At 46.2% G+C, this 15,498-nt stretch overlaps 1 protein-coding gene across 2 annotated transcripts in view; it reads left to right on the plus strand.

Annotated features, from left to right (window-relative positions):
* KAZN (kazrin, periplakin interacting protein) overlaps positions 1 to 15,498 on the plus strand; it is a 1,022,442-nt gene that overhangs the window by 445,107 nt on the left and 561,837 nt on the right. The gene's annotated exons all lie outside the window — the stretch shown is intronic.

A 15,498-nucleotide genomic window follows, 5' to 3' on the forward strand; every position in this document is an offset into this window, starting at 1 on the left:
CCCTACTAAGCACAGCTGACCTTTATATTTATTGTTATCATCTGAGGACAGTAATAGAGCTATGATTCTGAGACACTATATGTCAAATAACCCATGTTTCCCAAAAGTCAGTCTTTGGATTATAAGCAGATTCTATTGATAAGTTTGAAAAGTCCTGGGCTAAATATTGTTGAATGGGTGTCTTTATTACAGAACTTTTCAGGACCTTTACTGTGCCAACAGTCATTGTGACTCTCCAAAAAGAGTCTCTCAGACTCTTTTAGCTGCAGAATTCCTGAATGTAACTCTTTTCAAAATGCTGATATGGGGCTTGGACCCTCGAACTCCATGTACAGCACAGGGTTTAGGGTCTATTAGACATTTCCAGGGTCTAAATGAATAGCTACAGAGGAACTTTTAAATGACAACCCAGTTTTCAGGTGGTTTTCTAATCGTGCAGGCGATGACCACCCAAGGAGAAGGTATATATAACAAAATAATGACTGTGTGTGTGGTACCTGGGCTGCCAGGCTAATTCTCCAAAACCAGTGTCATCACTTTGCAAAATGAGTTTTAAAAACCTCGGTGACTGGGATTTGGAAAGTCTGTCTTTGATATTCACAATAGGTATTGGCAGAGCAAAGGTTCTGAGAAATTTCATCAGCGAAGGGAACCCATCCGGCCAAACCACAGTGAACAAAGGAGAAAATAGGCAACTCAGTATTTTTACCTTTGTTATTTTAAACTTAAATTGTAGCTGGTGTTGTGGCTCTCGCTGGTGAGTTTTGTATTCTGTGTTCTGATGAGATGGGAGTATGCTTCAAAGAACATCCATGAGTGTCTTTGTTTACTCAGCAAACTACCCTAAGAACACTTGCTCAGTCAGCATGCGGGCATGAATTAAATTACTGTAACAACCCAGTGGGGAGGAGCCTTCTGTTTCCTTCAAGAGCACAGGCAGAAGACTTAAACAGTGGTAGCCTGGCCCAGAGCAAAGGCCACACAGCACAGAAGCTCTTAGAGGGTCAGTCTACAGCATCCTGCTCCACAAGAGCTTTATCTTTAGTGATGTATACTCAACAGCTGTTTGTATTTTATTTCTGTTACTCTCTCTCCCCTGGACCTGGACCTGGACCTGGACCTTTATTGCCAGAGAGGGAAACGAAAAGAAGATCTCACTGTGGGGTTGTATTTGGTCCAGATGCTCCCTCAAGGGTTAAAAACACATGATGCCTTACTTTGAAATTCAGTTATATGCTTCTGATGCAACATCCTTACACCCAAAAGATGTCATACACAGAAAGCCTCACCACTGATAAACTTCTGTTGTGTGGTCCGGGAGGGAGGTGCATCTCTAAGACATGGCAGCTACTCCTTCTGTGGGCGATGTGAGCATCCTTAGACATTGCCAAAGGCCGGATTCTAGTCCATTCCGTTCTCTTTAGGATTCTAGTAGAAGAAGGATTTTCCATATGGAAGCTCATCTGGTAACATTCCCCAACTCTGTTTGACTTCTGACTATGAAACTGGTTGGGGCTTCTTTTTCTAAGGGCTGACTTGGTCTGCAGCCATGGTTTTGTAACTTTTAAGAACAGTGAAATACATAGATAGATAGATAGATAGATAGATAGATAGATATAGCACGAATTATTATTTCATTAAGCAAAAAAAAAAAAAAGCAAGGAGCTAGTCCCATGGAAACTGGTTTGAAGATCCTAAGGTCCTACCTGCTTAGCCCCTGCCCCCCCCCCCCCCTCCCACCCAGTGCACCTCTTTGGAAGCCTGGTGTCTCCTTGGAATACAATTTGAGAAACATTGTCCATGGATGAGTTTTGGACTGTGAGTCTGCAGGCTTGGGTCTCATCCGTGCTGGAACACCAACCCCACGTTGAAGTTGGTCAAATGGTTGAAACCCTGTTCCATTGTTTCCTCCTCTGTGAGAAGAAGGGAAAGAGCATGTGCTCTGATTTTTTCCCAGGGTCATGTGGAGGTACCAGATGTACGGATCCACTGAAAGAGTTAACATCGTTTATACGTGTCCACATGTTCTCACATCAGTTCATTTGATTTCCTATTAAAACATCCCTGAAACAACAATAGGGCAAATACTAGTAAATATATAAAATCTCTTATGAAAAAAAAATGACCCGAATGTCGTCCCACCCCCGCAATCTGAAGACTTGAGCTACTCACAATGCATGCAGTCACGAGCGATACAGCAGGTGCATGCAGCAGGTACCACTTATCCACGTGACGGGCAGAGCTGGATTCACACCCCCTTCCCCACATGGGTCCCCTCTGTAATCACGGTGGACGTATAACTTTGGAATCTAATTCCTCTCTCATTTTTGGTCCATATGGTTCAGTTGGCCTGACTTCTAATGGCCTGGCTCCAGAGGTGAACCTATGACCCAGGCTCACCCAATCAAAGCCCTGTCCTGAGACTTTGGCTGAAATTGTTGGCAAAGAGGCACTCTGTCTCTCTGAGAAGGCAGGCACTGAAGGCCACATAAGCCAGGAACTCTGCCTGGTCTGCACAGGAAAGGCCCCTGACTGAGAATGAAGCCACGGATGACAACAGCAAAAGAGCCAAAGGTAGAGGGGAGAAACAGAGTGACAGGCATGTAATTTGAGCCCCTGGATACAGATGTGACTGAAGGCAACTCTAGATGCTTCTGTTACCTGACACAACAAAATCTACTCTTTTACTTGAGGCAGTTTGAGTTGACTTTCTGATATGACTGAAAGAGTCCCAACCAATGTGACAAGCTTGGGCAAACTGCTTGACCTCTCTGTCTCAACTTTGTTTTCTAGGGGATGAGGACACACATATCTCGGGGTGTTGTGCAGATTACAGGAGGTAATGGCACCAAGTTTACACTCCACAGTCAGTACTGTCAAGATTATTAAACTTCGCCTACCTTGTTCCATTTCATCCCCTCCATGACTGAGCTCAATAGGTGAATTACTTCATTTTGCTAATTAGATGGCTGTGGCAGAGAGAAATTAGGCCCTTTGTTTAGAGTCTATAGCACTCTAGGTTATGATAACCTAATTCTAGTTAGGATTTAAGCTCAGGTCTGATGTCATGGTCCAGATCCTCCTTCCCACTGAGTCAGTCCCCTGGCTTGCAGGACTAGTAAGTTCACCCACACTGCTCAGAGCCACCACTGCATGGTCCTGTCAAGGACCATTCTCTGAACACTGACTTAATGGTGCCTTCTAGAATTGTGCAATGCACAGCTTCCCCCACATGATAGTCCCCAAAGTCACAGACACATAAGGGACCTCATAAGGGCAAATACCAGGGAGATATTCAGGGTGTTTACATTGCAGTGGGCCCATTTGCTCATCTACACCTGTCTTCCAACACATCCCAGCCACTTTCATTTCCTCATCTTTGGCCCAGCCTCCAGCTGATCCTACCAAAGGCTCGAAAGCTGCATTGCCAGAGGAAAGAAGGGCCAGAGATATTTCCAGGCCCCTGCTGCTTGCTGAGCCACTGCCAACCTGTTCTCTGGGTTGACAAATATGCTTTGGTTTAACAAAAGCTCTTCTTACGTTAGCTTTGGCTTTTTGGCATTCTCCAGCAGGGAGGAAAGTTATGCGGAAGCACATCACAAAAGACTGTAAGTCACTCTAACAAAATGGAGCTCTCCCTGGCCCTGATGGGTTTCTGAGACTCACTGAAGGTGTGTTGTTCAAAGCTGAAGCAGGGACGAAGGGGGTCATTCCTGTATCCATGTCTTCCTTGGAGGCCAGCCTGAACCCAGCTGGGCAAGGATTGGCCAAGACTAGCCTGTGTTCTCACCTTGCATTTGAATGCTTGTCTTTAGGATCAGGTTATGGGAGATGGAGCCTGACCCAACATCTCCCAAAGCCCCAGGAAGCTCTTGCCATAGATGGGGGTATCAGAAAAGCTTGTTAGTCTGCTTCATCTCCCAAGCTCGAGTTCCAGCTAGGGTGTCCTCTTGCCTCCCCAGGAGCCAGCTTACCAAGATGGAGGTTCTTGGTGAACTCAAGAGTTGCCATTAGATCTCCACCCCACAGAGTCCCAGGAAAGGTCCTGCCATGACACCACAAGCCCCATTTCTGGGGTGCTGGGGACCAGCATCAAATCTCTAAAGGAGAAAAATAACAGTGCAATAAGACTGGGACATCTCTCAACCCCTGGGGACCCAACCCTGAGCCAAATATTCTATATCTACTACCTACCTTGGTCTTCCCAATGGCCCTGATGAGGGAGGCATGATGGGTCCCAGTTTATAGGTGATGAGACCGAGACTCTGAGATGTCGCTTATCTTGTCCCAGGTCACCCAGCTAGGAGGTGGCAGAGCTGGGATTCAGACCTGAGTTTATTTGATTCCATGCCCTTGACCAACATGCTGTACTGCCTGCCTCTCACCTATCCCCCACTCTCTAGAAAGTTCTTTTATCTAGATTTGGAAGGAAGACAGCTCTTTGAAATTTCAGCCTAAGTGAGAGACTGTTTCAGAGTGGTTTCTCAGCTCACTCAGACTTACAGCCCCAGGACCTCCCTGACTTCATCTTCCTTCCCCCAGCCCTTGCTCACTCTGCTCTGGCCACACTGGGCTCCTGACTCTTCCTCAGATACACCAAGCGCACTCTGACTTCGGGGCTTTTGTATCTTCCCTCTCACATCTCTTTCTGGAACATTCTTCCCCGAGACGTCCACATGGCTCCCACTCTGACCTTCTTCAGGACTCTACTCAGATATCACATGTCAGAGAGGTCTCCCTGATGACTGTCTAAAACAGCTGATCTTCACCCTTTATCGCCTCCACCTCGACTCTGAGCTGTTTGCCCCCTGCATGCTCCTGTAGAGCGTGTATCAGACTTACCTACTTTTGTGTTTACTGTCTGTCTCCTCCCCTCAACCCCACCTGATTGTACACTTCATGAAGGGCAGGAACTTTTTTTTGATTAACTCACAACCATGTGCTCAGACTAGAACAATGCTTGGCGCACAGAACTGCTTTTTAAGTATTCGTGAGAGAATGAACGAATGAATGGTGCACTAAGCCCCCAGGCTGACCCTACTGTGGTCCGCGCTTTTCCATGGGACACCAGTGGTGTGTAATTACTCAACAATTAACTCATTGCCCATGTTGAGCCAATCTACTCGGAAGCCTGGTGGTGTATGGGGAACTCTGCATGGGCCTGCTGGGATGGTCAGGAGGGAGACCAAGGAAATAGAGACCAAAATGTCCAAGTCCTTTGGCTCCAATTCGCTCACTAAGTCAATATTTCTGGACAAAGTACTTAACGGTGTGTCAGGCAGAGCTAGGTACAGGACACAATAGTGAAGATCACGGCACTTCCAGTGTCACTCTATGGGGGAGACTGATATTAACCAACCAGTCCCACCAATAAACGTGGAATCATTAACTTCTATGAGGACTGATGGGACATCCCAAGACAGGACTGACTTAGCCTGCAGCAGTCAAGACATGCTTTTCTAAGGAAGGGACACTTGAGGTAGGACCGTAAGGTGTGTAAGCATCCTCAAGACTGAGATTCACCATGTGGGTTACCCTTCCCTCTAACTTCCCAATCCTTGTTCTGTGACTATAGGGAGGTTCCATAAGCTCGCTCTGCCTCATTTTCCTCATCTATCAATTGGGGCAAATAATCGTGCCTTCCTCCTTCTGTTGTTATGGTGTCTAGTATACACAAAACTCTTATAAAACAGAGTCAGCACTATTATTAGTTACCTTTATGAGGCTGTCCCACCTCACTCAGCCTTTTGGTCAACTGTAAAGAAGAGAAACAAGTAAATAGCAAAGCCTTTAATATACGCGTGCATGTGTTGAGTATCTGCATATGTATTTGCTGGTAACCCATACAGAGTTGATGGTCATTGTTGTGTGACAGTCATAATTTAGGGAGAACGCCATTGGTCTGTATTTGCTGCCCACCATGCAAGTCTGTGCTCACCTCAAGGCAAAATTATGCAGGTGACTTTATCCTGTGGTTGTGTTCAAGTTTCTAGGTCTTCATTAATATAAATGATTACACAGACTCATAGTGGATCTCCTATAAATGAACTTCAAACGGTGTTCTTCCTAATGTGTGTCATTGCAATGGACTACAGCCCCAGCTCTTGAGAATGGATGTCCTTCAAGTCGACTATTGGCAACAGCCCAGTCAATGGATCCACTAAATATTTGGCTGGCTTCCTTGACCCGAAATCTATCAAGTTTGAACAAGGGTTCTGGCAAAGTTATAGCCATGTTCTGTGTAAGTCCCACCACATTCTGATTTATGCCGAGTCTAGATGCCACATATGATAGCTTATCTTAATTAAAGACTGTGACAGGACTGAACTCATTCAGTGAGACTAAGTCAGCACAGTCTCTGTGCTTAATTCCCGAACATTCCATGACTCTTTACCCTGCTAACTCAGGAGTTCAGATCAATCAATGAGCTCAGAAAGGCCCATGCTTTCCAGTGAGGGAGCACATGTGAGAGTTAGATGCTTACAGACATCCCGCAGGGTGTGCACCCACCCCCACCACCACCCCAGTTCAAATGTCCTTGCAAAGCAGAAACCGTAATACTTTTTGAAATGTCTCTGTAAGTTCCGGCATTTAAAAAATAGTGTGTGAAGGACATGAAAGAAATAGTTACATTCAATCAGATCAAACAAGAATTCAGTACCAACAATTCATTATATTTAGCTCGAGTTGAACTCCATTCAGATTTTTTCTAAATTCTGCAACGGCTTTAAATTGGTTCTCTATGCATGCCAGTATTTCTTCCTTCTGAACAAGGATGGAAATACCGGACCCAGGCCCAAATCATCCGTCTTCTTTCCATGGTGTGGCCAAAAGAGAATAGCTTCAGGGAAGATCTAAATGTTTAGGTCTCTACCGATACTTAGAATTCATGATGGCTTTTATTCTCCCATCACCATTCAAAAACCATTCAGCAAAGCTCTAGAAAATTGGATTTTAAGTTGTAAACAGAATGGAGATGATGGGCACTCCTAAGAATAGCCATGTGAAATCCCATCAACATCTCCGAGGAATGGGGCCCCACATGGCCCTCCCAGGTCTCTGTGCTCTGTTCACTCAAAGGGCATCATGGTAGGCGAGGGCATCATTGGCAGAAACATTCTAGCACTACGATTCTGCTCTGCTCCCTTTCCTCTTGTTCTGATTGACTAGAGAGTGGCATGTCTTAGAAGTCCTGCTGAGCCATGAACTAGCCGTGGGACACTCGTAAGCCCCTTGTAAGACACTTCATTTCTCTGGAACTGCGGTTTGCTCATCAGTTAAAAGAGGGGTCGGACCTCTTCTCCCAAGGACTTGGGAAGTGGCTTTGCTGGGATACAAGGGGAGGTACTGACTGTGACATGCATCCGGGGCTCACTAAAGGCTAGTACCTTTCCTGTTCCAAAATCAGTAGAGATCATAGATACAACAATGCAACCATAACAAATGGGAACAACTGTAGCATGATTGGGGAATTGTGGGGTTCCCATCGTTGGGCTGAGAGCCTCATCTCATGTCATCCTTGCCACAGGCACCTGTGGTGGAGTCGACGTGAGTAGCAGCAGCAGCATTCCCGTTGTGCAAATGAGATCACTAGGCTTAGAGGGTTGGATTGATTTCCCAGGTTCTCCCGGCTAACAGAGCTAGTACACAAATCCATTTCACGGGGAATAAAAGTCAAATTTTGGGGGATGCTCACGGGTCCTCCATGATCCTGCCCAGCTTTGCCTTCTCAACCTCCACCCCCATGTCTCCTGATTGCTTGGTTTTAGCCACATTTATTTGGGTGTTCTTCCAGCACACCAGACAGGCTCCTGCCTCAGGGCTTTGCACAGACCATTCCCTCTCTCTGGAACATGTGCCCCCAGGTGACCACACATCTAACTTCAAGAATGTGGCCAAATGCTGTCTTCTCAAAGAAACTCCTCGCAATTTCCCTACTTAAAATTCTAACACCTCCTGCCACCACCCCCTCTGCCCTATGATCTCTCAAACTCCATTTTCCCCCTCTTTTCCCCCTTTTGTTCTTACCATCATCTATCCTACTATAGAATTTATTTATTTATGTGTTTATTGCAAGATATTCTCTTCACTGGCGGGCTGTGGGGAACAGGCTGTAATTCCTACAGCGCGCCTCAGCAGGGTGCTGGGCACAGCCTCGTTGGGAAGTGACTTTTTAGGGAGGACAGGAATTGAGCTGAGTCTTTAAGGGATTGGAATTGATAGAAAATAGGGAGGACAGGGCCCTCAATTTTGGACAAAGCCATAGAGGCTGGAATGGGCAGGCAGACAGGATGCGTATCCTCCCCCGACTCTAATCTCAGCTCAAATGCCCCCCTTCTTGGATCCCCCCTGACCGTACAGACTCAGTCAAGCCCTGCTATTTCACAATCAGAAAATTAGGTTCCTTTTCTTCAGAGATCTTATCGCAGTTTGTAATTATAAATGTTCCATAAATATTCACGGAGTGATGGAATGAGTAAGTGACTAAAGAGACGAACAGTTAAATGAGTGCATTAAAGAAGAAAGTATATAAAGGCAAGGCAGACCAGCACATCTGAATCAGGCAGTGGTTCGGAGAGTCGGGTGGAAGGAAGCTGGCGCACCAGCCATGGTGATGGTTTCTCATTCAACCTCAGAGTAGCCTCTGGAGACGGGCATTTTGGGGATCCATTTTACAAGTTAATGGACAAGGTAACTTACCCAAAAACCAAGCCTAATAAACTAATAAGTGGGGGAGGTAACATCTTTACTCAAGCCTCAGATCATTCCAAGTCCCAGCGTGGAGGACGGGGAGGGAAGACGTGGCTGACAACGGGGACCCAAATGTAGGCATGCAGAGTAAGGTCACTCAGAATTGTGCTAAAAGCAAAGAGTGTGTCCCTCTCGCCTCCTCAATTCCGGCCTTCTTGGGAGCCTCGCAGCAGTGGGGAGGCGTGGAAAAGCAGCAGATACTCCCCTTTAACTCCTCAGGCAAGCAGCTTTTCTCATAACTATTGAAAATGTGGTTGAACTGCCAAAAGTACATGAAATCAACTATGTAAATTGTAAAATGGAAGTCACAGTTCAGTTCTGCAGCGGTGAAACATCGCCATTTTTTCCCACCAAGATGGGAAGGAAAAGCCAGGAGCTCTCAGATGTAATTCATGGGGTGTCAGCTGATGAATCACACCAACCCTCCAGGCTGTGGACTCTGTTCCCCCAGGCACGTGAATGAGTCTGCTCCTGGCACCACCCACACGGCCTCCCCTGCTGGGGCCCACGCATTCGCAGTCCACACTGAGGGCTCGGGGGGGCACTTTCCTTTGGTTCTTTGACATCCTGTTGTGATTGGTTGTGGTTCCTTTCTTGGTAACTGTGTGTGTGTGTACACACACAGGTGTATGTACAGGTTGATACACACACATGCACACATGTAGGTGCACACATGCGCACACATATACACAGAAACATGCCCACACACATATACTTACACACACATGCCCACACATATACATACACACCCACCACACATACACACATACACACACACAGGCCCACACATATATATACACACCGATATATATACATGCACACATACACATGCATGCCTACATACATTTACACATATAAACATGTGCATACATTATACATACATTCACACATGCACACCCACACATACACATGCACATACATGCAAACACATATACTTACATATACACACACATAATACACTCACACATGCATATGCACACATGTAAATGCACACACGTGCATACATATACATACACTCACATATGTGCACACACACAAATACATGCACACATATGCACAAACACCAAGTCTCCCTGAACATCACAACACTCTTCCCCAGCCCTATTTGTTCATTTTTAAGGCTGCGTGTTGATGAGGTGAAATTCACTCAGGCCGCACAGATCCCATTGTACAGTCCAGGGAGCTTTGAACATGTATACACCTGTGGGACCATTCCCCCAGTCGTGATCTAGAACATTTCTACCTTCCCAGAAAGTTCCCTCAGGCCCCTTTCCAGCCAATACCCATCTTCCACAGGGCCCATTTCCTTTCTGATGTTTATTATCATAGATTAGTTTTGCCTATCCTAGAAATTCGTTTAAAAATAGAGTAGGTACTCTTTGTGCCCACTTTCTTCCACTCAGCAAAATATTTCATTTTTTTTATTATGTTATGTTAGTCACTGTACAGTACATCATTGGTTTTTGATGTAGTGTTCCAAGATTCACTGTTTTCATATAACACCCAGTGCTCCATGCAGTATGTGCCCCCCTTAATACCCATCACCAGGCCAACCCATCCCTCCACCCCCTAAAACCCAGTGCTCCATGCAGTACATGTCCCCCTTAATACCCATCACCAGGCCAACCCATCCCTCCACCCCCTAAAACCCAGTGCTCCATGCAGTACATGTCCTCCTTAATACCCATCACCAGGCCAACCCCTCCCTTCACCCCCTAAAACCCAGTGCTCCATTCAGTACATGCCTTCCTTAACACCCATCACCAGGCCAACCCATCCCTCCATCCCTCTAAAACCCTCAGTTTGTTTCTTGGAGTCCTTAGTCTCTCATGGTTCATCTCTCCCTCTGATACCCCTCCTTCATTTTTCTCTTCCTTCTCCTAATGGCGTCCATGCTATGACTCCAAATGTTGAAAAAGAAAAACAAAGCTGGGGGCATCGTGTTGCCTGATTTCAAGCTATATTACAAAGCTATAACCACCAAGACAGCATAGTACTGGCACAAAAACAGACAAATAGACTGATGGAACAGAATAGAGAGCCCAGATATGGACCCTCAACTCTATAGTCAAATAATCTTCAACAAAGTAGGGAAAAATGTCCAATGGAAAAAAAGATAGTCTCTTCAATAAATGGTGCTGGGAAGATTGGACAGCTATATATAGAAGAATGAAACTCAACCACTCACTTACACCACACACAAAGATAAACTCTAAATGAATGAAAGACCTCAAAGTGAGACAGGAATCCATCAAAATCCTAGAGGAGAACATAGGCAGTAACCTCTTTGACATCAGCCACAGCAAATTCTTTCAAGACATGTCTCCAAAGGCAAGGAAAACAAAAGCAAAAATGAACTTTTGGGACTTCATCAAGAAAAAAGTTTCTACACAGCAAAGAAAACAGTCAACAAAACAAAGAGGCAACCCACAGAATGGGAGAAGATATTTGCAAATGACACTGCAGACAGAGGGCTGATATCTACAAGAAACTTGTCAGACTCAGCACCCAAAAAACAAATAATCAAGTCAAAAAATGGACAGAAGAAAAAAAATGGACTGAAGACATGAACAGACACTTCTCAAAAGAAGACATACAAATGGCTAGCAGACACATGAAAAAATATTCATCATCATCAGCCATCAGGGAGATTCAAATCAAAACCACACTGAGATACCACCTTACACCAGTTAGAATGGCAAAAATTGACAAGGCAGGAAACAACAAATGTTGGAGAGGCTGTGGAGAAAGGGGAACCCTCTTACATTGGGAATGCAAGTTGGTACAGCTACATTGGAAAAAAGTGTGGAGGTACCTCAAAAGTTAAAAATAGAACTACCCTATGACCCAGCAATTACACTACTGGGTATTTACCCTAAAGATACAGATATGGTGACAAGAAGAGCCATAAGTACCCCAATGTTCATAGCAGCAATGTTCATAATAGCCAAACTGTGGAAAGAGCCAAGATGCCCTTCAACAGATGAATGGATAAAGAAGATGTGGTCCATATATACAATGGAATAATACTCAGCCATCAGAAAGGATGAATATCCAGCTTTTGCATCAACATGGATGGGACCGGAGAAGATTATGCCTCATGAAATAAGTCAAGCAGAGAAAGTCGGTTATCATATGGTATCACTTATTTGTGGAACATAAGGAATAGCAAAATATTTTTGAGATTCATCTGTGTAGTTCCTTTTATGGGAAGTTAGCGGTTATGGACTAAATGTTTGTGTCTTTCCAAAATTCATATGTTGAGCCCCCTAGCCCCCCCCCTGCCAGTGTGATGATATTTGGAGGTGGGTTCTTTGGGAGCTGAGCAAGGTTAGATGAGGTCATGAGGATGGGGCCCCCATGATGGGATTAATGCCCTGTGAGAAGAAATCAGAGAGCTCGCTCTCTTCACATGCACATGCAAGGAAGGGTCATATAAGTGAGGACACAGCAAGAAGGTAGCTGTCTGCAAGCCAGCAAGAGAGACCTCATCGGAACCCAACCCTGCCAGCACCATGAACTTGGACTTCCAGTCTCCAGCACTGTGGCCATGGAAAATGCAAGGAGAGGAATAAATACATATAATAATATAAATAAATATCCCTTGATACTGCAGAGGGACAGCTCAGAGATGTGACCCACAATGTTTCTTGGAGTTTCCCAGCAGAACTGAATCCCAGGCCTGCAGTGACCTCCTGCTCCTCAGTGGACTTTCTCCTGGCTTCCTGCCTGCCCCTGTCTCCCTTTCTTGTCTCTACCACTTCCTGCTGGGACACACTTGCACCCAGATCCTGGTCTTCAGGGCTGTTCTGGAAACATGCAGCTAAGAGCCCCACTTAAATCTCTGACTTTCAGGAAGCACTTTAACTTCAGTTGCCTCATCTTAGGATGGAGATAGTGGCAGGGCCTAAAAACCATGGGACATTGTGCCTGCAGCCACTGAGTCACATCCTTAACACAAATATCTCACTTCATATGAGCCAAATACTCTGGTGATCTCCCTTTTATGGATGAGGAAACTAATGCACATATACAAAGACTTGGACGGCCTACCTGGAGTCACGTAGTACGTAGTGGAGCCAATATTAAATTAGACGGTGATGATGGTGATGATGGTGATAGTGGGTGATGATGGCAGTGGTGGTGGTGATGATGGTGGTGGTAACAGTAGTGATGGTGGTGGTGGTGATGGTGGTGATGGTGAAGGTAGTGGTGGTGATGGCAGTGGTACTGGTAGTGGTGATGGCGGTGGTGGTGGTGATGATGGTGACAGTGGGTGATGATGGTGGTGGTGGTGGTGATGATGGTGACAGTGGGTGATGATGGTGGTGGTGATGGTGATGATGGTGATAGTGGGTGATGATGTTGATGGTGGTGGTGGTGATGGTGGTGGTAGGCGTGGTGATGGTGTTGGTGGTGATGGTGATGGTGATGGCAGTGGTAGTGGTGGTGGTGATGGTGGTGGTGGTAATGATGGTGGTGGTGGTGATGGTGGCAGCTAGCAGTTATTGAGAGCTTTCTTGGTGCTTAATACTTACATATGTTTAGTTCTTAAAACAGTCGTGAGAGGTAGGGACTGTTGTTGTACCCATTTTACAGAGAGGACAACCAAAGCCCTGAGATGTTAAGTCACTTGCCCAAGTTTGGACAGTTGGTCAGTGGAGGAAACAGGGTTTAACTCCGGTGTGTCTGATTCCAGGGTCTATTTCTCAACCAAGATGCCACGCAGAGACCCTACAAGCACACCCAGCTATTTTTATTTCCCTGCCTGGCACTTTACTTTCCTCACCAATGACCCTGAATCAAGACCTTTTGTCCTCTGGGGGAATTTGATAAAAAGTGTGTCTCACCCTCCTCCTCTGTGAAGCTGGTTCTGAAAACACTCATGTTCCCTTGATGCGTCCCAGTTAGAGCTTGCATGGAAATTCGGTGAGTCAGAGAGCCATGTGTCTCTCCTAGATAAAACCATGTCAGCTTATGAGCTGAGAATCACTCCCCCCTTTGCTCAAAGGCATCACACTCACAGCCCACGGCCTGCAGCCGGGGGCTCGAGCCTCCTACCAGTCTATTACTGCTCCTTAACTCATAAAACTTGAGCATATCTACAGTGATGAGGATAATTTTCAGAACAAAGCCAGTGCAATGAGCATGTTTAAAGGCCTCAGCTTCCCTTTAATGTCCTCCCTGAGGCCCTGAGGCCAGTGAGCAATTTTCAGCAATCATGAGAAATGATGCTTTATGCCGGACCAGGAGAATTAGACAGGGAGAGCTGCATCTTTTGTTCTCCCTTCCTCACCTCACCCCTGGCCATCAGACACAAGGCATTGTAAAAATAATTGTCCAATTTTTCCAACATGATCAATTCACTGTAATTTTTTTTTAAAGAAAGCAAAGGAGGGAGCACTGTCAAGAGCCACTCTCTTCTCCCCCGCCCCTGCCCTACCCACCAAGGTCTGTATCCAAGTAAACACCTGCCTTGAAATGAGTAGCCTGCAGCCCCCCGGGCTGGACTTGAGAAGCTGAGGATGCTTCTCCTGCTGAGAGCTGTGTGCGGGCGGCTCATTGCCGGCCGGTTTCAAAGGGAACATCCATGCCTTCCCCCTGTATAGTTCTACCCTGGCTATTTAAGAGAAGTCAAAGGGTGCAGCATTTGAAGTGACAGCAAAAAGGAGGGGGAGGGAGAGACGGGAGGAGGAGATGGAGGGGAAGCTGCTGCTGTCACCTCCGGAGGTGGGATGACATGTTCCCATTTTCTCGCGTCCCCTGAAACGTGGTGGCACGGCTACAGTTCTGAAAGCATCAAGTTCACTCTTATCCCAGAATCCCTCCCGGTTCTGTGGCTCTTTTCACTCCCTCTCCTCCCCGGTTAAATTCGCAGAGAGGTTGAAAAGTCTGTATTTTTCTGAGACTGCGAAAAAAGGCAGAAACACAGTGCATCCTGCTTCTCTGTGTTTGTCCTTTGCAGATGCTTTTGATTCAGTCCCCCACACACGCTCTTATGTTGATTTACTCCACGTGGAGATGCACCGAACGCCCACCGTGCACCAGGCTCTGTTTTGGATGCTGAATGAAACGCAGTGGGCAAAAATGAAACCAGATGAAACCCTGTCATCGGGGTCTGACCTTCTAGTAAGGGGTGGCTGTCAGTAAATAAATAGAGACTCTGGTGTGGCCAGATGGAGACAAGTCCTACAGATAAAGATAAAGCAGAGGAAGGGGTCGGGGAGCACAGGGTGGGCAGGGAAGATGCTTGCAGAGGTGAGGAAGGAAGTCGCGAGCATCCTGGGTAGGGGGACAGCCCGTGCAGTGTTCCAGGGCGGGGTGGCCTGGTGTGTGGCCACCATGTGGTGGAGGAACCACATGGAAGCCAGAGTGGCCAGAACTATTTGGAGCCTCTTCAGAGCATATACGGAGCCCAGAGGAGGGAAGGGAAAGTATAGGGGGAACCAGTCATGTAGGGCTTTGCCTTTGAAAGGAGTTCAGCTTTTCCTCTGTGTGAGATATTCTTTTAACCCTGTGAAATGAGTGAGAAATTGTGGGGGTTTTTGTTTTCATTTTAAAGATTTTATTTATTTATTCAAGAGAGAGAAAAAAAGAGAGGAAGGCAAAGGGAGAGGGAGAAGCAGGCTCCCCACTGAGCAGAGAGCCCGATGCTGGGCTTGGTCCCAGGACCCTGAGATCAAGTCCTGAGCCAAAGGCAGATACTTAACAGACTGAGCCACCCAGGTGGCCCATAAATGAGAAATT

This window comes from Lontra canadensis, unplaced genomic scaffold (genome assembly GCF_010015895.1).
Source record: "Lontra canadensis isolate GAN:19392208 unplaced genomic scaffold, GSC_riverotter_1.0 scaffold25, whole genome shotgun sequence".
Taxonomy (NCBI): Eukaryota; Metazoa; Chordata; class Mammalia; order Carnivora; family Mustelidae; genus Lontra; species Lontra canadensis.